Below are 27,064 nucleotides of genomic sequence, written 5' to 3'. Positions count from 1 at the left end.
CAGAGTGAGTCACAGAAGACTACATAAGTGAGCAAATTATTATTCTTTTCAAAACATGCTAAATATAGAGTCATGAAGTTAACATTATTTGAGAAGAATAATTGCTTGATCTTCAAACTCGTCTATTTCCTTATTATCCACTATACTGGATTGAAGATATGGTCAGGTCATAACACCCAGTACCTGTGAACACAGCATTATTTGAAAATGGAGTCTTTGCAGATGTAATCAAGTTAAGATGAGGTTATTATACTGGATTAGAGTGACCCCTAACCCAGTGAATGGTAGGTGTCGTTATAAAAAAAGGGAGACTTGGACACAGACACACACACAAGGAAAATGGCCACAAGAAGACTAAGGTAGAGATTGGAATTATGCTACCACACATCAAGGAAGGCCAAGGATTGCTGACAACCACCAGAAGCTGGAAGAGACAAGGAAGGATTTTTTCCCCAGAGCCTTCAGAAGGAGCATGCTCCTGCCAACACCTTGATTTCAGATTTCTCGCCTTCAGAACTGTGTCAGAATACATTTTTGTTGTTTTAAGCCACCCAGTTTGCAATAATTTATTATGGCAACTTTTGGAAACTAATAGAGCCACTTTTCTATTTCTCTATTTTTTCCTTTTCTTCTAACATATACAAACTGAAACAGTCATACATATATTTTTAAACTATTTTTTGCCGTTTTTATCCTCATATGCTCTTGGACACAATGTCGTAAAATGAATTACTCTTGAGATGATCCTATGTCTCCATAGAATAGTATTCTAAGTAAGATTGTGATCCTAATCCAGCATGTAATGAAAAATAAAAACTAAATATTGACTATCGGTGATAAAAACATATATAAACATAGGTGATACGTGATGAAAACATATGTAAAACAATGATAAACCTTTTTTCCTGTTAGAGAAAGTTACAGTTTCAAATCTGATAACGAGACAGAAATCTAATGAAAATATCCATACACAAAGAATTATAAGAAACCATGAGGTATTTATCTGGCTCACAAAAATAGAGCAATATCAATAACTTTAACCTAAATCAATGTGATAAACTCATTAAAATATAATTAACAATTTTTTGTGTAATCGAGAAGGATGATTTGGATGATTTTGATCCCAAAATAATTCCATTTGGGGAAATTGACACCAGTGATTTTTTATGGATAAGTTTTCTCATTATGTGTAAATATACAAAATTATTTCATTAACTTTAGAGTTGAAATAATTTTCCAATGAAGATATTTTATTAGAAAAAAATTGACATGTAGCTACTCAGTGCTACTATTGATTAACTGTGTGACTTTGGGCAAGTTGCTGATAACCTTTTAAATATCAGTTTGTCTGTAAAATGAAGTTAATAACTATTTATCTTGTGTACATTCACTAACCTTACACATCTAAAGTATTAAGCCTAGAGCTTTGCACACAGGTTAGCCTAATTTGAAATACTGTGTTACTGCGTTAGTCTGTGTTAGGGTGGGTCAAATAAATACTTCTCGTAATTAAAAAAGTCTACTGTCACCCTGACCTTCACCTGAAATAATAAAGTTTAAGCAGGCTCAGAGATGAAAGTAATATGTGGGGCTATCTTCGTATCAACTTCACTGAAATGTTATAACTTTAAGTCATTTATATATATAACAAAATCTGGAACTTCTCTGAAAACTTTAGATGTCCAGGACATTTTTGAACAAAGTAATGAAATAAATGACTATGAAAAGATATTGGAATAGGCTAGGAGCAGTGGCTTATACCTGTAATCCTAGCACTTTGGGAGGCCAAGGCAGGCAGATTGCTTGAGCTCACGAGTTCAAGACAATCCTGGGCAACATGGTGAAGCCCCATCTCTACAAAAAATACAAAAATTAGTCAGGTGTGGTGGATCAGGCCTGTAGTACCAACTACTTGAGAGACTGAGGCAGGAGGATCGCTTGAGCCCGGGAAGCAGAGGTTGCAGTGAGTCAGTATCACACCACTGCACTCCATCTTGGGCGACAGAGGCATACCCTGTCTCAATAAAAAAAGAATAAATAAATAAATAAAAAATGAAAAGATATTGGGATAATCAAAAGGAAATTTAGGTTTTTTGGAAATATTCAAACAAGTAATGCAGAACATTTCGAAGGCCTTCGTTATCTACATCGGCATTCTCAATGCCTGTTCTTTGGAATGCTACCTTTACAGGATGTTTATAGACATATGTTCAAAAGGGTTTCCAAGTCTGAGAGACTCTGGGGTAAACAGGTTGCTTTATGGTAGACTTACACTGAGCCTTTAGAGGGATATAGTGTGTAGTAATTCCAAAATTCATTAGAAGTGAATTTAACAGGATTTTTCAGTTTAAATATTCTGTGGAACGTACTTTAGGAATCACTGATGTGGTTTATTGCCTCAAATACCTACTTTAGTCTATACGTGGGGACTCAAATGAAAGATTAGGGTGCAAAGAAAAAGGAGTGACTAAATCTTCCTTCAACAGGGTATGGTGGAATCCTGAAAACAAGGTAGACCTTTCGGTTTGGATCAGGGATCAGTAAGCACAGCCTGTAGGACAAACCTGGCCTGCTGCCTATGGCTGAGTTCACACCACAATGGCAGAGTTTAATAACAGCGCCAGGGGCAGCACGGCCCTCAAAGCCAAAAGTGTTTAGTATCTCGTGCTTTACAAAAAAGTTTGCAGATACCTACTCTAGATCTTTTTCCTCCCCTTTTGTGTAAAAAAAAAATTGTGAACTGACAAGTTCTAACTAAACTATATCTAGGCACTGGAAAATACTAATTGAATTCCAAATATTTATAGTCAAAAAATCAAAGATTTTGGAGTGTGCACATGTGTGTGTGTGTCTGCATGTGTGTAAATGTGTATATGTGAGTGTCACTATGGAGACAAATCAACTAGATAGCGAAGTAAACGAAGGTTCTTCTCTTCCGTTCATCTGTTTGCTGGCAGTGGTGGTGATGGACATGAAAAAGTTAGGCCTACTAGACCAAAAAAAAAAAAGAAAAATTCTTCATGGACAGTAAAAGAATTCGTAAAACTGTTTCTGATTTTAGAAATTGAAAGAGATTAAGTAGAGCTATAGCACATTATAGTGTATATAATTAAATCTGTGCCAGACTAGCTGCTACATTGAACTGTTATTAAATTATTATATATATGTGTATATTTCTATAAATCAGTGCCTGTTGAGGAATATCAAAATGATCACCTTTTTGATACCCTTGCAATAGAGAATTCACTCCTCTGTCTTCTCAAAGTTATAAGTTACTGTTTCATCATATGCACAAAAATCCCTTATATGCATTTTTGAATAGAAGTCTTTAGACACATTTTATATTTTACATTTTAAATTGTTTTAATAGAAACTTGCTGTTCTTCGTAGTGTAAACAAATATATACTTTACAAAAGTCTTCTTTCATTAATAGATCAAGAATCAGCTGAGTTCCTTTATGAGAATCCGCACAAAATAATTAAATTTCAAACATCTTATTTCAAGTTACTCCAGAAGAGAGCACAGCTTATAAAATATATAAATGACAATGGGGTGTGGGAATGGAAGGGCAATGGCTGCAGTGTTTAGACCATTAAAACTATCTTTTTGAATTACATCAGCTACTCAGAAGCTCACCCTAGATGAAACAGTCATGCTCTTTGGCCTGGGGCAGCAAGCGGAATATTATCCCAGCTGGTCAGGGCAATGGGCTAACACAATCTTGCAAAAGCTGATCCAAAATAACAAGGAAAGTCTGGCATTTTGCACGAACTAGGCCTTGTACATAGTGGCTGCACAAAAATCATTAGATGTTGCAATACTATTTCAAAGTCAACTTTAAAAGAGAGAGATTTTATTCTTCATATAAACATTTCAAATATTGGCTTCATGGTGAAACAGGGAATTAGGTGTTCCAAGTTAGTGAGACATGATGCTTTGGAGATTTGCATTAGTGATTAAACCACTATGTCCCCAGAATAAGCAGCTGCTAAATAACATTCCAGTGCTTCTAGAACATTCCTGAAACATAGAGAACTTGAAAGGGCCCTGGGCCACATAAGTCCCTGGCAGTACAAAGAAGGCAGGCAGGCAGGCAGGCAGGCAGGCAGGCAGGCAGGCAGGCAAGAAAGACCCTAATCCTCAATACTTATTGGATTTTGGCAATAATTGTAGGTAAAACGTATTTTGAAAGATTCGAGCACTGAAGCCATTCCTTAATGTTATACATACAAGAGCACAATTCAATGGCCCATTGGCATATTGCCTCATTTGAAGACTCGAGAAGTTTCCATGTGCATTTCCCTCACATAAGAACCTCCTGCATGAACTCAAAGGGCAGATTTCATTTCAATGTTATTTCACACGCTCAGCTCACAACTCCCACATGCATGTGTCAGAAAGAACTAAAGGAAAAGACAGCATGAAGTATTTTACTAGACTCCTGTGGACACACTCCAGCTAGAATATATCCCAGAACATTGGAAACACATGCTGGACAGCTGCTCTGGGCTCACACATCCATTGTGGGTGTTAACACACATTGCATGATCTCAGCATGGAAGCGCAGCAGTTGTAAACATGTGGAAACGTCACAGAAGCTGAGACAGTTCCACACATACACCCCCGTGTACACAAAGTAGGGTCTAGTGCACAGCAAAACTCTTTAAAAACTTCCCAAAGCTATACTGTTCTTAGGTAACAATAGCTCCTCACCTCTCTTGGAAAAACCTAATTTGCTGTAGTTGTGGGCTACAGCTTCCATTTTCTTTACCCTACTGGGAAGCAACTCAACATGTGGTAAGTTCTATTTGCATACCTCCTTGGCTGGTTTGAGATTGCAGATGTGTGGGCATGGAGTGGGGCAGGAAGAGGAATGAAGTTTCCTTTTCATGTAGAGCAAAATGAATGCTGTTTAGGTTGTGAACAGGAGGAAAGAAGCAGCCTGCACATTACAGGACATGTTCTTTTTCTTGCACCTCTCCTGCCTTTGCCCCATTTTACCTTCTAAATTCTCTCCTGGCAAGTTGCCCTTCATGAGTGCTGGTGCAAAAGTCAATATTACTGAAAGGAGGGGCAGGAGACAGGAGAAGAGCATTGGGCTCTTTAAACATTTTTACTTTTTCACTGTGATACATTTATTAGTGCTTTTCAAGAAGGGATTGATTCTTCTTATATAAAGTGTCTCTGTGGATGTAGGGCGGGGGACGAAGATCAGTAAGACATTGGTAGCTCAGCATCAACAGCATGGCTGCTTAGTCTGATTCTAATAATTTGTACTAATTGTTATCTCCTCCATCACCATTTTGTCTGTTTTTCTAAATCCATGCAACAGGTTTTAGAACTGGGGTCCATTTAGAACTTTGGGTCCATTTCTAAGTCTCTGGTCTAATCATCTGCTTCACAACTTCCAATCTCTAAGCTCTGGCAAAAACATTCCTTGCTTTTGCCCAGCGTCCCTCAGGTGCTAGCAACCTTAGTCATTGCTCATCAGCCAAAATCCTACTTCTGCAATGCAAGAAGGTTAAGCAGACAGGAGGGCTATCTGCATAGCAAGTTTTGAGCATGCCCTACCTGCATTCCCCAGCACCACCCGCCATTGAGATAACCCATGTCTGGCCTGAGCAAATATTCCTCCTCTGGGCATACTTATAGATAGATCCATTCCCTTAGCCTTTCTCCAATCCCACCATCCTGTCTCCATACCCAGTGTTCTCTTTTGCCCAGACATGCTTCTGCTATTGAAATTCAAGATTCGTTTTCTCACCTAAGTAACTATTTTGCTAATGGACCCCTAATTATTTTCCCTAAAAAATCATTTCTGAGTATAAGAAACAAGCCAAGCTACAGAAAGTATTTGAAGGACAAACATTGGGAGGAAAATACTATTCCATAAAGAGTTACAGACCCCAAAGATTATAGCCATGAAAACAGAATTGTATATAGCACATCAATTTTTAGGGTGGCCACATCCATTTCTATAACAGAGTAAGAAACAAATTTGGAAGCAGCGGTGAAAGTGAAACCGGAAGTTTGTCAAATGTGGAAACCGAGCAAGTTATCTGAATCCAGAAATTAGAGCAAGAAAAGAATGATAACTTCAAAGGAGCTATAGGGAGAATTGTGCTGTTGTTTGAGGGATGGATTTTGGTGCAAAGAAATAAGAATGTTTTTGATGGACATGATTTTAGCAGTTGCTAAACAGATCTCATTAAAATCTTTTAGGTTCACTATACATAAGCAATAGAAGATAACATTTCATTTTGGCCCTAAAGACAGCTGTTTTATATGAGGAAATGTGTTATATTCATACAGCCCCAAAGTGCTCTTAGTCTTGGTTGTCACTGCCCAAGGAAAATTTAAAGATAGCCTTTCCTCTCCTTAAGTGTTGGGAGTATAGTGTCATCTGTCTCCAAGGAACAGTTCTGCCTGATTCCAGAACCTTTGGAAAGGTTTGTGGAAGGTTGTGAAAGAACTCTCTGAAGGTTCGTTCCACATATAAGAAAGCACACAGGAAAGAAGTAATTCTGTGGATAAATCAGCTACACGTGTCTCCACTGAGTCACATGAAGTCTCAGGCGTCTTTCCAAGTTCAGTATCCCCAAGGTTCCACTCTGAAGCTTTTTCCTGTGTTTTTCTCAGAGAGATTTATGGAAAGCTGTCAGAATCAGTGATTACGTAAAAGTTTCTCCAGAGTCTTTGAAACTATGGAAGAGGCTTCACTTCCTTCCATGTTTTAGAAAAACAGAGTAAAAGAAGCAGAAACCATGCACATCACTTTATTTGTATTTTAATTCTGTTCCCACAAATGGATGCAGGCATAGAGCTGAGTTTTTTGTTTTTGTTTTTGTTTTTGTGTGTGTGTGTGTGTTCAGATATTTCTCTAGCAAACATTCATCTATGAATAGCAAGAAAAAAAAGTGTGCCAGATTCAGTTTTGCATAGAAATTTTGCAACATTTCTTAAAATAAATAAAATACTGCAGTTTTAAACAATGGAGAGAAACAGTAAAATGTGCCAACAAAGACTTAACTAGCAGAGTGAGTGGCCGAGAACTCATCTAACAATTTAAATTTTCCTATTAAAACAGAAAGTCCCCTGCCCATATGAGGCAAGAGGTCTCTTTCCAGAAAATCTTGAGAAAATACACACATTTTAGCCTGATTTTCATGTGTCTAAACTCAAGAACTCAAGTGATCTGTTTTACTGTTCATGTTTGTCAAGCAATTTTACTGAGAAAGAAAAGGAATTGAATACTTTATTTTGCTTTGTATGAACTAAAGATGGGGCAATACCTTGAAGGGCTTGGAGGATAGAGATAAGAAAGGAAGGAGAAGAAGGGATAAGTGCCATGTCCAAGACATGAACAATGCTGAGACCTGTATACCTGCACAGATAAAGACCCTAGAAGCTCACCACAGGGCAAGAACTTGTTTTGGAAATTGACAAACTTAGTGGTTTCTGTATTAGTCTGTTCTTAAGCTGCTATGAAGAAATACCCGAGACTGGGTCATTTACAAAGAAAAGAGGTTTAATTGACTCACAGTTCTGCATGTTTGGGGAAGCCACACGAAACTTATAATCATAGCAGAAGGCACCTCTTCACAGGGCCGCAGGAGAGAGAATGAGTGCCAGCAAGGGAAATGCCAGAGGCTTATAAAACCATCAGATCACATGAGAACTCAGTATTATGAGACCAACATGGGGAAACTGCCCCCATGATCTATTCACTTTCCCTGAGGTCCCTCCCCCAACAAGTGGGTGTTACAATTCAAAATGAGATTTGGGTAGGGACACAGAGCCAGATCATATCAGTATCCAGTTAGTATAAAAAAGAAATGGTGTCACATATCTTTTGATGAGTATATGCCATGTGATGAGCTTTGGAATTTCAGAATTTTGAACATTGTCTCTAATTTGCTAGGCATCCTTTATTCGGAATATGGACCTTGTGATCGTTCATTGAACTATGTTGGGGCATGGGCTCTACAGCTAGATTGACAAAGTTTGCATCCTACCTGTGAAGTACTATGTGATGATGGCCAGTTACTTCTCTCTGAGTTGCTATTCTTTATCTGAAAATATAGATGTAATAGCACCTGTTTCACAGGACTATTATCAGGACTAAATAAGTGTCTTAGTTCAAGTGGCTGTAACAAAATACCATATCTTGAGTGACTTATAAACAACAGAAATTTATTTCTCATAGTTATGGAGGCTGTGAGAAGGGAAGCTGAGATCAGTGTATTGGCGGTTTCTGGTGAGGGCCTTCTTCCCAGTTTCGTACTGCTAACTTCTAGTTATATCTTGATATGGTAGAAAGAGGGCAAGAGAGCTTTCTGGGGTCTATTTTATTTTTATTTTATTTTATTTTATTATTTTTTGAGACAGAGTTTTGCTTTTCTTGCCCAGACTGGAGTGCAATGGTGCAATCTCAGCTCAAAGCAACCTCCACCTTCCAGGTACAAGCGATTCTCCTGCCCCAGCCATGCCTGGCTAATTTTTTTGTGTATTTTTATTAGAGACAGGGTTTCACCATGTTGGCCAGGTTATTTTCGAACTCCTGACCTCAGGTTATCTGCCTGCCTTGACCTCCCAAAGTGCTGAGATTATAGGCATGAGTCCACTGTGTCTGGCCTGGGGTCCCTTTTATAAGGGCACTAATCCAATCTTTAGGGCTCAACCCCCATGGTCTAATTACCTCCCAAAGGTCTCACTTCCTAAGATCATCATATTAGAAGTTAGGATTTTAATGAATGAATTTGAGAAACACAAAAAATCAGTTCCTTGCACTTTAATATAAAGGACAATAGGGCCTGGGACATGGAAATTATTATATAAAGGTATGCCATTAATAACAATAGCTAAATCCAACCAAGAAGACTTTCCAAGGACCCATTTGGAATACTGCCCCTGAATAAGCACTTACTGATTGATGTGGTTTGGATCTGTGTCCCCATCCAAATCTCATGTAATTGTAATGCCCAGTGTTGGAGGTGGAGCCTGGTGGGAGGTTACTGAATCATAGGGGCAGTTTCTCATGAATAGTTTAGCACCATTCCCCTATTGCTGTTCTTGTGAGTGCTGTTCTTGTAGCGTTCTTATAAGATCTGGTAGTTTAAAAGTGTGTAGCACCTCCCACCTCTCTCTCTTCCTCCTGCTCTGGCTATATAAGACATGCCTGTTTCCCCTTTGCCTTTAGCCATGATTGGAAGTTTCCTGAGGCCTCCCCAGAAGTCATCATGCTTCTTGTACAGCCTGCAGAGTCATGAGCCGATTAAATTCTCTTTCCTTATAAATTACCCAGTCTCAGGTATTACTTTATAGCAGTGTAAGAACACACTAATATAGAAAATACTGGAGGACATTGTTATAAAGATATCTAAAAATGTAGAAGTGACTTTGGAACTGGGTAATGGGCAGAGCTTAGAATAGTGTGAAGGGCTCAGAAGAAGACAGGAAGATGAGGGAAAGTTTGGAACTTCCTAGAGACTGGTTAAATTGTTGTGACCAAAACGCTGAATAGTGATATGGACAGTGAAGGCCAAGTTGAGGAGGTATCAGAACTTATTGGGAATTGGAACAAAGGTCACTTTTTTTTTTTTTCTTAGCAAAGCAATTGCCAGCATTTTGCGTTTTCTCTAGGGATGTGCAGAACCTTGAAGTTGAGAATGATGATTTATGATATCTGGCAAGAAAAATTTGTAAGCAGCAATGTTCAAGACATGGCCTGACTGCTTCTAATAACCTAAGGTCATATGCAGGAGCAAATAAATTATCTGAAACTAGAACTTATATTTAAAAGGACAGCAGAGTGTAAAAGTTTGGAAATTTTGCATGATCATGTGATAGAAAAGAAAAGACCATTTTTTTTGGAAAGGAATTGAAGTTAACTGAAGAAATTTGCAAAAGTAAAGAGGAGCCAATTGTTTATAGCCAAGACAGTAAGAGAGAGGTCTCCAAGGCATTTCAGAGATCTTCATGTCAGGCCCTCTCATTATAGGCTGGGAGGCCTAGGAGGAAAGAATGGTTTTGTGGGCCGGACCTAGGGCCCATGGCACTGAACAGCCTCAGGACACTTCTCCCTGCATCCCAGCTGCTCTAGCTCCAGCTGTGGCTAAAACTCTTGCAGAGTTCAAGAGTTTAGGCTTGAAAGCCTCCACCTTGATTTCAGAGAATGTATGAAAAAGCCTGGATGTTCAGGCATAAGCTTGCTGTAAGGGTGGAGCCTTCATGGAGAACCTGTACTAGGGCAGTGTGGAGGGGAAACGTGGGCTTAGAGTCCCCACACAGAGTCTCCACTGGGGCACAGCCTAGTAGAGCTGTGAGAAGAGGTCCATTGTCTTCCAGGACCCAGAATGGTAGAACCATAATGCTAGCTCATGAGAGCAGCTGTGGAGCAGAACCTTGCAAATCCACAGACACAGGGCTGTCTTAGGCCTTGGTAGCCTATCCCCTGCTTCAGAGTGCCCTGGATGTGAGACACTGGGTCAAAGGAGATTATTTTGGAGATTTAGTGACTACCCTACTAGGTTTTGTACATGCCTGGGGCCTGTAATCCCTTTCTTCTGGCCGATTTCTTCCTTTTGGAACAGGAGTATTTACACAATGCCCATACCCCCATTGTATCTTGGAAGTAACTAACTTTTTGATTTTGTAGGTTCATAGGTAGAAATTTGCCTTCTCTCAGATAAGATTTTGGACTTTATGCTTTTGAATTAATGCTGGAATAACTTAAGACTTTGGGTGATGGTTGGGAAAGCATGACTGTATGTTGTAATGTGAGAAGAACATGAGATTTTGCAGGGGCAATAGGCAGAATGATATGGTTTGGATCTGTATCCCTGCCCAAATCTAATGTCAAATTGGAATCACCAGTGTTGAATGTGGGGGCTGGTGGGAGGTGATTGGATCACTTCATGAATGGTTTAGCACTATTCCAGAGTGCTGGTCTTAAGATAGAGTTCTCATAAAATTTGGTTGTTTAAAAATGTGTAGCACCTCCCACCTCTCTCTCTCTTCCTCCTACTCTGGCCATGTAAGATGTGCCTGCTTGCCCTTCACCCTCAGCCATGACGAAAAGTTTATTGAGGCCTCCCCAGAAGCTGTCATGCTTCCTACATAGCCTGCAGAAGTGTAAGCCAATTAAACTTCTTTTCTTTATAAATTACCCAGTCTTAGATATTTCTTTATAGCAGTGTGAGAACATTGATGTTTCATATTATTTCTTTCCTTTTACCACCTTCACATGGCCTAGAAAATGGTGATTGATGAGTCTGGGATTCAGAAACCAAGTGAAAACTGGAAGGGCCCTGATTTTCTCAAATTATAAGCATGTGTACTTCACTTTACACATTTTCTTTACCCTGAAGAGAATTTTCAACTAAATGCTGACAACTCAAGTTCTAACATGTGGCATCATTGAGGAGAAAAATTTAGCCAAGGACCACATGGAATGACATAGTAAAGTCTAAATAGGAAAATGGGAAAGGTGGACCAAGAAAATAGAACAAAAATTTAAAATTTAAAGCAGATTACCTGGAAAATACATGATACCCATACCTACCTGGAAAATATATGGATGTTAATAGTAGGAGCATATTAATATTAGCAACATGGACTGTCACTTGCCATGAATCTACTAAGCGCCAGCTACTGCCGTAGGAGAAGTGTAGATAAAAGGGATTTGCCATGAAACGAATGAGGCTGAAGTTTGAGGAACCCTCACTTGTGCCTCCTCCAAGACTCTAAGAACATAGCCACATAGCCATATGGCCACACATTATTGTAAGATTTTCAAAAGTAAGAATCTTCATCAGAACTTGTTAAGATTGACTTTTTATTAAAAAAAGTCTGACCTACCTTCATCATACCTGTTTCATACCCCTAAAATGGTGCTCAATGATCCTCCCTCTTGATATGCACACCCTTGTATAATCCCCTTCCCTTGTATAATTCCCTTCCCTTGTATAATTCCCTTCCCTTGTATAATTCCCTTCCCTTGATATGCACACCCTTGTATAATCCCCTTCCCTTGATTGTATAATCCCCTTCCCTTGAGTCCTAGGCTGGACTTATTCATCTACTTCTGACAGACTATGGCAGAAGTTATGGATGTCACTTATGAGGTTGGATAATAAAAAAGACTGGCTTCCATTTTCTGTTATTTATTTTATTCTCTCTTGGACCACTCACTCCAGGGAAGCCAGGTGCCACTTTATGGAGAAGCTCTGTGGAGAGGCTCATGTGAGTCAATTTTGGAAATGATCTGGGGCCTGCCAACAGTTATCCAAGTAAGCCTGGATGTGGATGGTCCCCTACAGCTTTGGCCAACAGCTTGATTGCATAGACATATTTAGACAGAGGCATCTGGCTAAGCCATGTTCAGATTCCTTACCCATAAAATCTATGAGCTAATATGTTTGCTGTTTAAGCTCTTGTGTCTTTTTTTTTGTTTTGTTTTGAGGTGGATTTTTGCTCTTGTTGTCCAAGCTTCAGTGCAATGGCATGATCTCAGCTCACTACAACCTCTGCTTCCTGGGTTCAAGTGATTCTCCTGTCTCATCCTCCCAAGTAGCTGGAATTATGGGCATGTGCCACTACTCCTGGCTAAATTTGTATTTGTTTAGTAAAGATGGGATTTCACCATGCTGGTCAGGCTAGTCTCGAACTCCCGACCTCAAATGATCCACCCACCTTGGCCTCCCAAATTGCTGGGATTACAGGCATGAGCCACCGTGTCTGGCCTGTTGTGTCTTAAGTTATGCTGCATAGATGACTAATACAGGAGGTGTTGGAGTGGAGTAGTCATGAGCTTTTTAGAAAAAAAAGTTGATTTAGGGGGTCATTTAGTTCTCAGTGGAGTATTTATAAGTCTCTTAGCACGTTCAAGTGAATATTAGCCATCCTGGTAGAGAAATAGCATCTGACGCACTGTGCTAATTTATCATGCAGCATCACGCTAAGGAGCAGGGCTGAAGGTCGCATTATAAGAACATGGCCACATGCAGATCATTGCCTAAATCTCACAAGAAAAATCTGCCCCCACAAAGCTCAAAGTTGCTATTTCTAAGTTGACTATTTTATTATTAAAGTATTTATTGATTTAGCTAAAGTTGAAATAGTTCTGTATTTCAACATACATCCTGCTATGATTTGAATGTTTGTTTCTTCTAAAACTCATGTTTTAAGAAGTGTATTAAAGGCTCATGTATTAAGAGCCTTTAAGGGTTCTGTGCTCATGAATGGATTGGTCCATTTATGGATTAATGTGTTAGTGAATTAATGGGTTATCACAGGAATGGGTTAGTTATCATGCAAGTGGGTCTGTTATAAAAGCCAATTGGGTTCTCTCCTGTGAGCCCTCTTGACAAGTGATACCCTGCGCCAACTTGGGACTCTGCAGAGATTCCCTACCAGCAAGAGGGCCCTCACCAGATATAGCCCCTTGAAGTTAGTCTTCCAAGCATTCAACATTGTAAGAAATAAATTTATTTTCTTTATAAATTACCTAATCGTTGGTAATCTGTTATAGCAAAAGAAAACAGACTAAGACACATTCTAATCTTGATTTTTCATCACCAAGTCTAAATGAAAAATAAGAGTCTGCTTGTTACGAAGTTGTCCAGTTCTTGCAATGTGCTTCAATATTTTAAAGACTACCATCTGTATATAAGTGATATTCACAAAGTTGACAAAACTTGATTACACTAACTAATAGCAATTTGAAACAATATTTTGGACCATTTCAATAAAGCAAGTGAATCTTGATTTAGATATATATGAAGAGTACCTTATGTTTTCACCCTTCAATTTATTGTTCAAAGAAAAAAGTCAGATGAAATATGAAACAGAAGTAATACATAGGAGCAATAAAATTGATAGAAATTATTCTAACTACAAAAAGTAAATTGTAACAAACTATTTTTTGGATCATACCAAAAGGAATAGTCATTTGGAGGAAACGATACATTTTAAAAAGAAGTATTAAGGAAGTCCTTGGATTATTTAATAATTTCATTAGTGGGGAGGAGTGAACCATGTGAACAAATTTTAAAAGCTTTACATTTTAATTTGACAAAAAACATATCAGATAATATAAAACTCATAATAAATCATAAAATGAGAACATTATTGACAAACTGATCAATGAGCATTATCAATGGAAAGAATATTTGAGATTAGATGCTGTTCAAAAAAATTTGAAATTCTCTAAAATCTTACAAACATTAACAAACTGAATAGAAGTTTTTGTAAATTTGGTAACTTTGAATAATTTATATAGCATTGACAATATGAAGTTACAACACTGAAAGAAACTTTTTTTAACTATCAATAAACAAAAATTAACCAGTTTAAGGAAAAAATTGAATTATCTATTTTTATTTTTAGAAAATAAGATTGTTATTCCCTGTTCCTTTCTTTTATTAAGTCCAGGAGTCCTGCCCTGTCTCAGGCCTCTGGGAGAGAAAGAACAAGTACACACAGCCATACTCATCTCAGCAAAGGCCAAGACAGCAGTTTGAATCAATACTGGAATAATATCTCAGCCTGCAGTCTCTGCCTTTGAATTTGTTTTTGCCAGTACAATGACTTTGTATTTACAAGGCTAGAAGACACTGGCTAAAATGATGCCTTTTGGAAGGAAGGAAGGAAAGATCTACCCCATGACAAATTCTATGTTTAAAACAAAATGCAAAATATTCCTACTTTAACAGTTTTCAACTCTCTACTTCACTCTACCTCAAGCAATAAAAAGAAACTATTGGCAGCTTTAAAATAGCTACTCTTCCCTGATTCATACTTAAACTATTTTTATGGACATCAGTACAAGTAAACCTTGCAGCCTGAGCTCAGGAGTGGGTTGGCGAATGCTTTTCAGATTCCATTTTCACTGCATTTTCTGGCTACGTTATGACTGGAACTGCATAACTTCACTGAAGGTTTGTTTCTGTCATGGTCAGATGTTTTGCACTCATCCAATAATTGGCAAATAACAGAGTCAACAGAAGCAAAGGAGGACTTGAGGGGAGAGTTGTCTGAAAACAAAACCCCATTGACTCATCTCAGCTGAGTATAGGGCTTATTTTACAGAGCATTTGCCCTTGGGAAAAGATCACCAAATACAGAGATTTTTGTAATTCTTTTGGTTTCACCTTATGTGTTGGAGAAACGACAAGATAGTCTTTTGGGATGTTAGGTTCATTTTAAACATTTGTATGAATGCTAAACTTTTGGACTGTTTTCATGTTTTCAAAACTAGTCACATGAGAATTAATTGTTTTTTTCTAGGGTGGAGGAGATGTCTATTTAAAAACATTTATTAGAGAGTTTTTCTTAATAATATAAATAGTATTAGGTAAACTTATATAGTATACAGTATTTATGCTGTGCCAGACACTGTTCTAAGTGTAGTATGTGTGTTAAATCATTTGATTATTACAATAACCCTGTGTAGTAACTATAAATATTTCCATTTGACAGAAAAGGCATAGAGAATTTAAACCACATACTCAACAGCACATAGTAAGTGGTGTCAAAACATAATTTTTGAGAGGTAAGACGTAATTCTCAAGCAAATATATTGTGGGAACATGTGAGTCTTAATATTTAACTCATTAATGAAAGAAGTAACAGAATAGTGCAGCTCATTCAAGAGAATCTGAGAAACAGAGGTTATATAGTCATTTAGGAAAAGCATGCAGAAATAAGTTTGCTAAATTAGAGACAAATTAGTTCATGCTTTATAGAAAAATAAATCTATTATTTTAGGATTATGTGCTTTACCAGAAAGAAATCGCATGGTATTTTACTGGATCTACATGCTAAAATAAAAGTCATCAAATCTCAAACTGTGATCCTTCAGCTTCTAGAAAAACTGAACCTCTTTTAGGTTCAAAACTACTTTTATAGTAATAATGACTTATTATTTTCCTTTTTACTGAATTGAAATTTACATTGAACAATGGTGGCTGAAATTGATAACACCACTCTACTGGTAGCCATTACCTTCTTTACCACCAGATATTCACAGATTAAAAAAAAAATTGTTTCATGTAAAATGTCCTTAATATAACATAAGAACATTAATTTTATTACATTTCAACCTTTGATTATATATCTTTGTAATATTCAATGTTCCAAAATGAGAAGTACACATAATGAACTTCCGCTGCCTAGTGCAATTCCACAGTAGTCTTGATGAGAAGCCCTTTTATTTGAGTTGTTAACTGACCTAGACATTTTATGAATTCAGTACAAGTAAACCTTGCAGCCTGAGCTCAGTAGTGGTTTGGCTAATGCTTTTCAGAATTCATTTTCATGAAATACAAGTATCACTTTTTGGCCAGGAGCGGTGGTTCACGCCTGTAATTCTAGCACTTTGGGAGGTTGAGGTGGGTGAATTGCCTGAGCTCAGGAGTTAGAGACCAGCCTGGGCAACATGGTGAAACCCTGTCTCTGCTAAAAATACAAAAAAATTAGCTGGGCATGGCGGCTGGCGGCTGTAGTCCCAGCTACTCTGGAGGCTGAGGCCGGAGAATTGCTTGAACCTGGGAGGCAGAGCTTGCAGTGAGCCGAGATCACGCCGTTGCACTCCAGCCTGGGCGACAGAGCTAGACTCCGTCTCCAAAACAAACAAAAAAAAATCACTTCTTTGGAAAAGAAGTAAAAAGCCATTGTTTTTCAGATCTAGATATTCAGTAGGCATTTTCTTAAATATGAATAAGTAATTATGACTCTTCAAAAAAATTATCAATATTTGTTGATTTGATAAAATTAGAACTTTCAAGCTAAAATTAGAACTTTGGAAAAAGTATGTCTGCAACATGAGCTTGATAGCTTCCTAATATTTAAAGACCTATCTGGTAAGATCAATAGTGATAATAATAGCTATAATTTTTGATATAAAGAAATGTATTATCATTTAGAATATTTGCATAATTAATAAATCAATATTTTCCAAATGACAATGTATGATGGTACGAAATTATGCATCGGCAAATAACGCATTTAAACTACAAAATATACCAATACATTAATGTGAAATGCAAAAAGTTCACTAATGTGGTTTGAGATTCCACATTGCAATGAACCTTTCCAAACAAACCCTTGCATAGTTTTGGTGTACTTACAAAGAATATCCACAACTGTCAGAAGACGCTATTAAAGACTCTTCCAACTACATACCTTCATGATGCCAAATTTTCTTTATAAACTTCAATCAAAACAATATATAGGAACAGATTAAGTGCAGGAGCAGATATGAGAACACAGTTTACTTCTATTTGTAAAAATTGAAGAGAAGTGCAAAAACATAAAACTATGTATAGGAAAGAAGAGATTTCTTTTTTCACTCATTGCTAGGTTCATGGCTGAGGCCCCTATATCAAGACAATTGATAAGAGAAAAGCTTAGAAATGTATTTAAGTTTTATGTGACATAGGAGCCTTCATAAGGTAATGAAGACCCAAATAAATAGAGAAACCTAGGTATTTTCATGCTAACTTTGATGAATAAGTCGATAGTTGTGGAGAACTATGATTAGACAAACAGAGTATGATTTAAAGGAAAACTGGGAGGAACTTAACATTGCTTGTTTGCTCAGATTCTTCTTTGTGTCCCCATGTCTTCAGAGATAAAGACATTTGCTTCTTCTGTATATGGAGAGGATACCTGTCCACAGAGGGTTTTATTGCCTGCTTCAGGGGAGAAGCTCAGAGAGACCTTGTTGTTTCTATTTTCTCAATGCCAAAGTGCCATATTTTGAGGCAGCATGTCCTGAACTCTCATCAGACGTCATTCATCGCACAAAAGTTTTTGCTTTGGAAAATGTATTAATAGTTAATTTTTCTTAAAATATGTTATTCCTGGCCAGGTGCGGTGGCTCATGCCTGTAATCCCAGCACTTTGGGAGGCCGAGGTGGGTGGATCACGAGGTCAGGAGTTCGAGACCAGTCTGGCCAACATAGTGAAACTCTGTCTCTACTAAAAATACAAAAAAAAAAAAAAAATTGTGGTGGTGTGTACCTGTAATCCCAGCTACTTGGGAGGTTGAGGTAAGAGAATCATCTGAACCCTGGAGGCGGAGGTTGCAGTGAACTGAGATAGCGCCGTTGCACTCCAGCCTGGTGACAGTGCAAGACTCCGTCTTGGGGAAAAAAAAATGTTATTCCTGTTAACATGTAATTGGTCTATCACCATGATTATTTTTTCATGAACTAATAAATACTTTAAAATTTTCTCTTAATTTCTAATATGAGGAATATCAATAAATAAACTCACACAAGTAAGAGTTATTTGGTGTCTTAATAACTAATTAAAATGTAAAAGGGCCCTGAGACTAAAAAATTTGGGCAGGTGATCTGGATTGTAAATCAAAAGCAATAATTAAAGAATTCTTGGGTAGGTCTTTTAGACAATGCTGTAGCATAACACTGAAAAATAATTGTGGTCCTTTTGCCTTGTTTCCCGTAATTATTCTTAGCAATACTGGAGCCAGAATTTGAGTCCAAACAATCTGGCGCAGTTATCTATACTTTTAACCACTAATCCATTTTATGTGTACAAGAAACGTGTACATTAAATAAATAGAAGCATCAAATTCAAACATAAAATTCTGCTTTCCTAGAAAACTTAGAGCAAACAGTAAGGTAAAATAAAAAAGAAAGAAAGACAGAAAAATCTCATTCATGGATCCAGCCTTACCATGGATCCAATGGGTCACTTAAAACTGCTTAGATTTCAAAACCCTAAAATTTTTCCAATCTTATGCAATGCATCCACTAACAGAGTTGGTGATTAACAAAGTACTTCTGTTAACATGGGAGGACTAGAGTTCTCAGAAATGTTAAGATTTAACAAGTCTTAACAAAGCATTTTCCTGCCCAGAGGAGCTTGCCTTGAGAGCAGAAAATAAATGCTTTAGGGGTGAGTGGTGTTCACTTTCAGAATGAGAAAGCTTTTGACCAGTTTCATGGGACTATCCTGTGCTACTGCTATGGGATGGGGCAGATTGGTATGGAGACTAATCCTTCCTGACCTCTTGAATGTTAAGCCTACAACGTAAAACAGGAGAATCAATTGCACTTAACATGTGTTAACATCTGAACAAATAGGTCACCAAATTGTCCGACTTTTAAAATGCAATTAACATATAGACAATGATTGGTCATGAAATGGTCTCCTCTTTCACAAAGGCCAAGGCCAGAGTATTTGACACTAAAATCTCCACTGAGATGAGTAAATTCCAGACCCCCTTTCCTCCCAGGAGGTGGTCAAAGAAAAAAAGATTTCCTGAAATCTGCACATTCTCAAGGTTACTGAGCTTTGCTAAGCAACAAGAAGATCCAGGAAGTTGTCAATTTAGTCATCAAAATGAAAATGACAAATTAAAAATGTTCCATATGCTGGAATAGGCATTGAAATTTAAAAAATGACATTAGAAGACCAAGAAATAGAAACAAGTGTCTAACATTACTTGAACTATGATAACAGTGAAACTGCAAATCAGTAGGGAAAGGATGTACCATGAGAAGTGTTAGAATTGCTGGTTAATATTTTCTTGACATAAAATGTTATATCCCTACCTCACAACAAATAACAACAAATTCTGAGATACAAGTATAAGACAAATGCTTAATATAATTGGCTTTATTGCAAAAAGAAGAAAAGAAAGAAAAGGAGAGAAAAGGAGACAGAGAGGGAGGGAGGGAAGAAGGAAGGAAGAAAGGAAAGAAGAAAAAAATAAGAAATTTTAAACTAAATGGAAAAATATTGCTAACATTTATATCAGAATTACTCTTATTAATATATAAAGAATTCTAACAAATTAAATGAAAGACATACAACCATACAAAGACAAGCAAAAGATACATAGAGGCTATTCATAAAATAAATGAAAGTGACCTTTAAATATGTGAATACCTCTTCAATCTCTCTAATGACAAAAACCGCAATTACTTTTGCACTAACCTAATAAATAAATGCAAATTAAAATAACAATCAGATATCTTTTTTTTTTCTTCTACATTGGCAAATCGTTTTGTTTTTTATTGTAAGCATGTAATTCTAAATTCTGAAGAGAGTATACTTAGGTGGTGTGGCCTTCAGGAAGTGAATGAGTCCAGAGGGCTCTCCCCATATGAAAGGGATGATGTACATACCCTTATAGAAGGGCTTGACAGATGAAGATTGTCCCTTTTTGCCCTTCTGCTATGTGAGGACATAGTGTTCTCCTACGGAGGACACAGCGTTTAAGTCACTATCTTGGAAGCAGAGAGTGCACCCTCAACAGACAATGAACTTGGACTTTGGGCCTTGATACTGGACTTTCCACGCCCTAGAACTGTGAGACATTTCCATTCTTTATAAATTGTTCAGCATATGGTGTTTTGTTATAGTGGCACAAGACAGACTAAGAGATAAAGAAGAGTCCATGCTGTTATACTGTTGGAGGAGTATAAAATTGTATAACCACTGTGTAAGGAAATGTATCGATATATATCAAACACCTTTAGAAAGAACATACCTTTTAATTAACAATCTGCTTCTAAGATTTTAACCTAAAATAATTTATTAGTATGCTTACAAAGGGTTTGGAGGGAAATCTATAATTTAATGCTTCAGTAGGGAGACTGGTTACATGAATTACATTACAAAGGCACAACAGAATATTGTCACAATTAAACACTATGATAAAGATACCTGTTTTTACAAAGAATTGATATTAAAAATACATATTTTTGTGAAAACACACAGGATTCAATATGGTGCATATAGGATTATCCTAACATAAAGAAAAGATATATATGTGTAAGTCTGAATAGTAATACCCCCAAATATAAACAGTGGTTATTTTTAAGAATTGAAATTTTGGTAATTTTTACTTTCTTTTTGCCTATTTCATTTTATAATTTTTGTTCAATAACCATGTACTACTTATATTATTTTAAAACACTTAAAGAAAGGCTGAAAAATTTTAGCTCCAACAGTAATTTTTAAACATACACTTTAATTTAGACAAGTGTTAAATTTACAGAAAAAAATTGTGAAGGTAATCTAAACAGAATTCTCATAAACCTCACACCCAACTTACTATATCATCAACTTACATTGCTATGGTACATTTGTCACAATTAATGAAACAACATTAATATATTACCTTTAACCAAAGTCCATACTTTATTCAGATTCCCTTAGTTTTCACTTAATTTCTTTTTCTGTTCTAGGGTGTCCCATTCAGGATACCATATTACACTTAGTCACCATGTCTCCTTAGGATCCTTTTGGCTGTGACAATCTCAGACTTTCCTTGTTTGTAATTGCCTTGACAGTTTTGAGAAGTACTAGTCAGGTATTTTCTAGAATATTCCTTAATTGGTATTTATCTTATGCTTTTCTCATGATTAGACTGAGGTTATGAGTTTTGGGAAAGAAGACCACAAAGGTAAAGTGCCATTCTCATCACATCATATCAAGGGTACATACTGTCAACATGACATCGATATTGACATTCTCCTTGATCCCCTGTCTGAGGTAGTGTCCATCAGTTTTCTCCCCTGTAAAGTCACACCCTTTCTTCCCCCTTACCTACTTCGCTCTTTGAAAGGAGGTTACTAGGCAGAGCCCACACCTTTTTTTTTTTTTTTTTTTTTCTTTTTTGAGTCGGAGTCTCTCTCTGTCACCCAGGCTGGAGTGCAATGGCGCGATCTCGGCTTACCGCAACCTCTGCCTCCTGGGTTCAAGCAAGTAGCTAGAATGACAGGGGCCCACCACCAGGCCCAGCTAATTTTTATTTTATTTTATTTTACTTTTTTATTTTTAGTAGAGATGGGGTTTCACCATGTTGGCCAGGCTGGTCTCTTTGGCCAGGCTGGTCTCGAATGCCTGACCTCGTGATCCCCCCTGCCTTGACCTCTCAAAGTGCTGGGATTACAGGCATGAGCCACTGTACCCAGCTGCACAGCCCATACTTTAAGGTGTGGGTGGTTCTGTTCCACCTCTGTGAGAGTGAAATATCTACATAAATTATTTGGAGTTCTTCTGAATGGGAAATTTGCCTTTTATATGTATCTTTTTAACCATTTGTTTATATTAGTATTGACTTTCATCAGATATTTATTCTATACCTTAGGTTATAATCCATAACCACCCTATTTTGTTGTTCAGATTGCTTCAGTATTTTGGCTAGTGGGAATGCTTTCAGTTGGCTCTTTGTGACTCCTTGACATATGCCCATCATGTACATGTCTGTGTATGTGTGTGTGTTTGAGAACTTTCTTACTCTCTGGCACTACAGGATGCTCCACACTCATATTGTATATTTGCTGCCCCAATTCTAGACTCAGCCATTTCTTCAAGAAGGCCTGTTTCCTTTTATAAGAAAATGGTATTAGAAATCAATATGTAAGCTCTAGGTGTGCTTGTTGCTACTAGGGTGTTATCGTTTCTAGGCCATCTCAGCTGACAGAGCAAGGGAATGTATGTGTGTATACTAGCCCAAGTAAATACACAGATCTATAAATACCTCTATTAACCATGTGTGTTTATCTGAAGCAAAACACGAACTCATGCTCATGTTTCCAAATCAAATCATTCTTACCACATGGATTATTCTAGCCTCCTCCACTTGCTTACCTGTAACCTCTCACTCCAACAGAGACATCTGGCTGTCACCAACTACCATTCATTTGTTTAATTGTTTGATTTCAGTTTACATGTATAGAAATGTTTGTTTTGTGTTGTTTTGTTTTGTTTTTTGAGATGGAGTCTCACTGTCACCCAGGTGCTGGAGTTCTGTGGCATGATCTTGGTTCACTGCAACTTCTGCCTCCCAGGTTCAAGCGATTCTCGTGCCTCAGCCTCCCAAGTGGCTGGGATTACATGTTAGAATTGTTTATCTGTACACCTATGGGTAACACCTTTATCAACTAAACTCTTATATATAGCTCTTTTTTGCCTTGATTCTTACAAAGTCCACCCATTTTCAAAGTTAGGTCAGCTCCATTTTCTCCTACCTCCTTTAGTGAAGCCAATTCAAACCTTTGTACTACAGTTATTCATTTATCATAATCTGCATTCCATTCTACTACTACTACTAATAAAATCTTAATCAGATGACTTGTCAGTTGTCCACTACTCTGAGTGCCAGCTCCACTGGGCTGAACAGCTAGTCCATTAGGCATGTCTAGAATTAACAGGTAACCCTTTGAAGGTCCACTGAGGATTCCGTAGACTAGAGATGTACAAGATGGGGTTATAGAAGCAGACTGTCCATCAAAGATTTTCTTCTTGGAAAACAGTGTGGGATTAAGCCTCTTGCTCAGCTTGTTAGGGACTCCCTTCTCCCTCCATTGCTAAAAGCAAATCAAATCAATGAAAGCTTCCTCAGTTAAGAGCTGGAGTAAGGATTGGGTAAGAGGAAAGCAGTGAGCATTCCTGGCATTTACCCACTCTACAAAGGGCTGTGTTGCTGGGGCTCTACATTCAGACACTAATGAGTCTTTGCTGTTGAATAGTTTTGGCTCCCTCTACCCTTTCCTTTGTGCCTGCCCATAAAGACAGTTGGAAAGCTTGCCACCACCACCACCACCACCACTCCAGAAATGGCATTTCTTCTGTCAGAAAGAATGAACAGCGTTGGTTACTGTAACCATCGCCCTTGATCTCCCATTCCACTATCCCTGGAAAAAAACACAAATATGAATATTACTATTAGGCACAAAAAAATTGACCATAAAGAAAAAGCCTTCTGTTAGTTATTTTGGTTGTATTTATTTAGCTCAATAAGATAAACATTTTAGTTGTTTTTGTTTCTTTCTTTGCTCTTACTCCTTCTCCTCCTCTTTCTCCTTTATCTCCTACTGAGATAATCCAGATAATCAGGAAGTTGGTTCTTTTTATGGAATGAATTTATACAATTATTTCACTCTTATTGGGAAATTTTCAAAACCTTTAGCTAATTAATACTGAACCTGTGGAATAATTAAGAGGACAGATTCTGTATATTTTCCATAGTGGTAGTGCTTTAAATGTGAAATTAACATGTCTTTTTTCTCTCCTTCCACTTTGCTCTGCTGCTGCCTTGTAACATTCCTTCAGGAATGTAAAGTTCCTGTCATTTTCAAGGAATCACATAGCCTTCAGATACTGCCTTTGGAGTCTCCACTTTGCTCACACAATTATAAAAATCTCCAGTCAACATTGCGTATTTTCTGTATTTTCATTACTGCCTTTAACAAAGGGGGCTATCATGAGGAAATGCGGACTTTCTCTTGCAATTTATGTGTGCGTGTGTGTGCGACAGGGAAAGAAATTAGAGGTTAGACATCCCTGCCTTGAATACTTATTCTAATGAAGTTACAACTGTGTGTGTTTGGCAGACATGTATAGTATTCATGCTGAATAAGAGGCTATACAAATTACAGTTTTGCATAAATGAATAATTTCATATATGTTGATAATTCATGCACTGTCAAGTGATCCAAAGAACACTGATGCTTTCCAAGTTTTTTTTGTTCCTCCTTTTGCTCAAAGGGACATGATTAGATACTTTCTTTAATATGAGAGGAGAATGAAGCAAACCCTCCGCCTCACACACATCCCACAACTTGACAGACTGTAGCGTTGACCTTCAACATGTGCCTGCTTTTTGTGCCTGGGCAGACCAGAACACCGTTATTTCTTCTTCTCCCTATGGAAAGACTGGTAAATGTTACCCAGATGAAAGAAGAGAAGATTCTGTTAAATGTGGTCTATAGCTAATTCCACGAGGCAGCATTGTGATACTTTAGCCAAGGAAGCATTGTTCATGGTTTCCTACAGTCATCTTTTCTCCAGGGTCCCTCAAATTGGACCTCTTTGGAAGGTGTGTGTGCAGAAAGTGATGGGCATGATGGCCATTGGATCCAAAAGAGAAACAAATCTTTTACATAGTATTAATGTCTTACTTTTAAAAATGCAGTGACTATTTGGTAACGTAAATTTGTACATATAAGGACAATTACATGGTTTTGTCAGAGGTTCCAGCTTGAGTTCAGGCTTATTTAGGGACAGGTCTGGGCACGTCTGATTAACTGCTTATGTTGGCCAAATAGAATTTATTAGCTGAGGGGCTAGAGAATCTTCTCAGATAGTAACAGTATAGTCTATTCAGGAGAAGGAGGAGTTATGCACTAAGATGCTGAGTAAGCTGCAAAGTCATATTTGTGATACTGAGTATGGTATAGTAGCTCCTATGCAATCCGCACCTAGCCTAAGCCATGATTACCTATGTGGATTCTAAGAATAAACTCAGAGACACACGAAAACAAAACAACAGGATTGAAGGAGCTGTTTCACCAAATATTCTAAGATACTAGAATGCAAACAGGGCTGATTTGAGAAGTATTTAGTAAAATATGACACAGAATGGGGAAAAGCCATTAAATATTACAAAAGTTATTCAGTTTCAGCTGGGTTTTATGAGAGCACTGAGAAATGGAGTGTTGGCTGCTCTTTGGCAAGTATTCACATTTTCAAGCGCTTGAAAGGCTCTCCCTGAGGACACCTAAGGATATCTGGAAGGGACTTTGCTGAGGCCTGGAGGTCCCATGTTAGCAAAGATAGTGATAACTGAATTATTACCATGAATTTAATTTTATTAATTCCTACGGGATGGTGAACACCGAGAAAAGGCAGTAAAATTTGTTTTTCATTTGAGCTACTCCTCATTATATTCCCTACTTTCAATGCCACCTTCAATGTTGCACACAGGCTGAAAGAAATCAACTTCTGTGCACATGTTTAAACAGATTATTTCTCGGCTAACATAAGCCGGGAGTACGACAATGGGAATTTTAACAAATGAATTAGGCCAGGCGCAGTGGTTCACACCTTTAATCCCAGCACTTTGGGAGGCAAAGGTGGGTGGATACGAAGTCAGGAGATCGAGACCATCCTGGCAAACACAGTGAAACCCTGTCTCTACTAAAAATACAAAAAATTAGCCAGGCGTGGTGGCGGGTGCCTGTAGTCCCAGCTACTCGGGAGGTTGAGGCAGGAGAACGGCATGAACCTGGGAGGCAGAGCTTGCAGTGAGCCGAGATCCCGCCGCTGCACTCGAGCCTGGGTGACAGAGTGAGATTCCGTCTCAAAAAAAAAAAAAAAAATTAAAGACTGGAAGCACAAAAAAATTAGAGGAGATAAGTCATCTATTTAAATATGTGCGTTTTTCCTTAAGTGGATCTATTTGGTCTACCCTGTTATATTTCAAAATTTTGTTACCTTTTTTAATATAAACTATATCCAAACAAGCAAAACAAGAGAGTTTCTGAAGGAGAATTTGAGCATCATTTTCCTATTTTCTGACTCTATAAGAATTAATCAGCTAATGAATCAGCTAGTTATTAATTATTGTGTCCCTTTAAAGCACCCAGTTCTGCCCTTCTATGTCTTTAAAGCACCCAGTTCTGCCCTTCTATGTCTCAACATAAGATAACGCTGATATCTCCCTCAGTTTTATTTTTGTCTTTCAGCTCTATGGTAACTTGTGTGAGACATCTGTGCACAATCCATCCAGCTGTGATTAAATTCCTGATTTCAGTATTTGTGTGTGTGTGTGTGTGTGTGTGTGTCTTTCAATTCAAAAATTAAAGGCAAATTCCTGTGGAAAGAGATACTTGGATAACGTCTGCAAATGTAAGTAGTTCCCAAAGGGAAAAATTTACAATCATAATTTTAATTAGGGTCCCAAATGTTCAGTGATTCTAAGAGCACACTAGTAAATATTATTTTTACAATCTGATTAAATACTTGACTCACATGAATAGGCCTCATTGTTTCTCATATTTCAAAGGGAGAGGGGCCTGAAGGGTCTTCTTATAAATGAAATGAATTATACTTGTCCTACTTGCTGTGTTGAGCTACCTTGCAACAGTGAGGAGAAGGATCTAGGGCTGTCTCTTATACACATCTAGATGTGTATAAGAGACAGGTCACAGACAGACTCGTCAACACAGGGAAGAAGCTTCACACAACTTCTGGCAAAAAGTGACTGAACAATAAGCTACTCTGACCCAGGGTAACTCC

Source organism: Mandrillus leucophaeus, unplaced genomic scaffold (genome assembly GCF_000951045.1).
Source record: "Mandrillus leucophaeus isolate KB7577 unplaced genomic scaffold, Mleu.le_1.0 Scaffold318, whole genome shotgun sequence".
NCBI lineage: Eukaryota > Metazoa > Chordata > Mammalia > Primates > Cercopithecidae > Mandrillus > Mandrillus leucophaeus.
Note: the sequence above shows the minus strand (reverse complement) of the source record.